Source organism: Polypterus senegalus, chromosome 8 (assembly GCF_016835505.1).
Source record: "Polypterus senegalus isolate Bchr_013 chromosome 8, ASM1683550v1, whole genome shotgun sequence".
Lineage (NCBI taxonomy): Eukaryota > Metazoa > Chordata > Cladistia > Polypteriformes > Polypteridae > Polypterus > Polypterus senegalus.
Window position 1 is genome coordinate 38443484 of NC_053161.1, and position 3502 is coordinate 38446985.

Below are 3502 nucleotides of genomic sequence, written 5' to 3' on the forward strand. Positions count from 1 at the left end.
TACATCTGATTTAAGAGTACTAGACTGATTTACTGTTAATTGGAGAACTAGCATGAAAAGTCAGTTGAAGGTATGTTTTATTCAATAAATTATGCTTTCTGAAAGCCCCCTTTGACAACAAAGTGTTACATGGGTAATTCAGATGAGCAGATAGATGATGCCTTTCTTTTCTTCTGAAGCAAATATATTGACTGTGTGTTATTTATTTTTTATTAAATCATTTTTAAGTATAAGATATACAGTGGTATATTTAGAAACTATTATAACAGACAAAGGCTTTTTCATGTTCCGATTGGAATATGCATAACACATTTTGTTTACTCTGTTTAAATTTTTACCTTTTTATTTATTTAAAATATGTCATGATTTGCCTGTCATTTTTTAATTTTTCTAAATAGTTTCTGGTGCTCTAAAATATTACTGTACATCATGCTGGGGGCTTTTTGACACCTAGGAATCCATTAGTTACATTTATATTTTGTTTCATTGCATTTTTGCTTATGTTTGTAATTTTTTGCATACTCCTGTGGCTCCACCTTTATATTTTTTATGGGTGCTGCCATTTTTGGTTGTTTTTAATTGTATACTGCATAAATGTTAAAGTTCAGCATTGTACACTTCCTGGTTTTCTAAGTATAGATTCAAATAAAAACACTGCATTTGGTTTGTTTATTGAAAGGAGCTTTCGCTTTGGAATCTTTTCTGCTCTCAACTACAATGTATGTCTCCGTGGTGGTGTGGGTCAGCTCCATGTTCCCTTTCCATTTTTGGGAGCCTCTTAAAACCAGCAAGGTCAGTAATGTAACCAGATGAGCATGGCAGATGAGGACAAAATACACCTGAAGCATGGGGATGGTGAAAAGGTGAACAGAACTTTTTTTAAAAAAAAAAACAAGTAAAAACAACTGTTCAGAAAGTGCAGTACTCCAGATGTCAATAATTAAATAATCCATAAAACGAAGCTGTCTAGTGGAAGTTAAAATCCAATAAATAAATCCAATAAAAGAAGGTTAAAACAATGCATTGCAGGAAACTCCTTTAAAATCCCATAAGCCCTGGTTTCTTTCTTTAAATCTGATGCCTCTCAGGCTTATACAATTCAGACCTCACAGCCTGGAGAGACATCAACCAACAGGTGCCGGCACCCATTTCATCTGGCCCATGTCCCCGCCACTAATCCCACAACTGCCAATCCTGGCTCCACCCAGCATGGGCACTTGGTACCTGCACCGCTGCCATTGGCTCCACCTCCAAAGTGTAATAGTCGCTCCTACTCATTAAGTTGTTCAACAGGAGCGACCCATAACCCCCTCCTGAGTGATGGCCATACGCTCCTCTTAAGGCTTTGCTCCCATTCCCCCCCCCGCTACCGTTCACTACACCAGCTCGTTTTCCCTCTTTCCTTCTTCTGCCTGCTTCTTCTCCTGCCCTTTAACCTTCACTCTCTTTTCTTCTGTTCTTTTTCCCTTTCACTCATGTAGGCTTGTTATTATAAGGCTACATTAGTGCAGCATCTCAATCTCGCATCACAGGAAGCTGATGAAGTAATTATGAAAGACTGTACCTTCATGTGTAGGTGTGTCTAGCCCCAATTACTTCATCAACCCCCTGCAGCCATGTGAACGCGCCCACAAAGAATGAGCCAGTGAATTTTTTATAACACCTATTGTTTTCGAGTCGCTATACAACAGTCTCTTGTTTTGGCCTGCTTATCCATCCATCCATCCATTTTCCAACCCGCTGAATCTGAACACAGGGTCACGGGGGTCTGCTGGAGTCAATCTCAGCCAACACAGGGCACAAGGCAGGAACCAATCCTGGGCAGTTTGCCAACCCACCGCAGGACACAAACAAACACACCCACACACCAAGCACACACTAGGGCCAATTTAGAGTCGCCAATCCACCTAACCTGCATGTCTTTGGATTGTGGGAGGAAACCGTAGTACCCGGAGGAAACCCACGCAGACACGGGGAGAACATGCAAACTCCATGCAGGGAGGACTCGGGAAGCGAACCCGGGTCTCCTAACTGCAAGAGAGCAGCCACCGTGCCGCCCATGGCCTGGTTATGTACAGTATATTATTTTGACTTTATGCTAGTCTTTCACTATGCTTTTTTTGTCTTACATCCTGGGCTTTGTTTATCAGATTTCTGCTATCCTGGTTATGATTTTAGCTTGTTTTCCTAACTTCACTCTTAATTCCAATGTTGTAAACAACTGCTGCTGAACTATGCAGTAAGTACAAATTGATTTTAGACAGTACATTGGCATGGTGGGTAGTGCTCCTGCCTTACAATTCCCTGCCCCATAATTGTTCTTGCGTCTGCAATGGTTTTCCTCCAGGTACTCCAGTTTTCCTACCATATGTTCAACAACGTTTAGATTAGTGTAACTGCTGACTTCAGATTTTTCCACTTTGAGTTTTTTGTGGAGGCATGTGTGATTTAACCCTGTGACCAACTGGCAACCTTTCCAGATGTTTTTCATGACTTCTGCCCAGTGCTCTGGCCCATGAATTTAAACCAAATTAAAGGAATACACCACCCATTTTTTTATGTTACTAACCCCTTGTACTTTGTAGCATTGTTGAGAAAAATTGTAATGTCATGTTTTCATGAAGAAATTACATATTTACAATTCAAACTCAACGGAATCCTTCAGTAACCAGTTCTGGACAATGACAAACAATGCAAAAAACATCCATGTATAAAAAATTCTCATATTACTTGTGTCACATAATCCACGTTACCCATTCATACTGTCGAAACGTTCAAAATGTGTGAATTCTTTGATATTATTATTATTAATATTATTAAAGTTTACTTCCTGAAAACCATGTGTTTAATATAAAATAGAAAAAACATAATTCCCAGAATATTGTGCTTTTGAATTGAACACAGGATTCTTGGCCAATGAATGAAGCTCTCAGTTTGGCATCACAGTATGAGTGCATTAAAGTGCTCCAATTACGTAAGCAGAACAGGACACTGCTACAAATTGCCTTTTATCTTGGCAAAAATATGCGAAGCACTATGTATGTACACCTATACCATATGAACACTGGATGTAGTGCCTCGCTAGTTAGTTCATTATTCCAGCACAGCTGGCACGATGGAGTAGAGCTTGGCTGAGATATTCATGACTTGTCAGCCAGTTCCCTGAGAACTGACAACAGGTAGCATGTAATGTATATAAACTGACAAAAATATGTTCTTCTGTGCAAATATGCAGCATTGGCTCTCTTAAAAGGGAACAGTATGAACATCATAATTATCACTTTTAAGGTGTAATATGTCATGTGAAAGCACATTATTATTATTATTAACAGCTCAATGATATGATTTATTATATGTATGAGTCATCATTTAACTGGTTTGGCTGCATTTTCCATCCATCCATCCATCCATCCATCCATCCATCCTCTTCCGCTTATCCAGGGTCGGGTCGCGGGGGCAGCAGCTTAAGCAGAGAGGCCCAGATTTCCCTCTCCCCGACCAC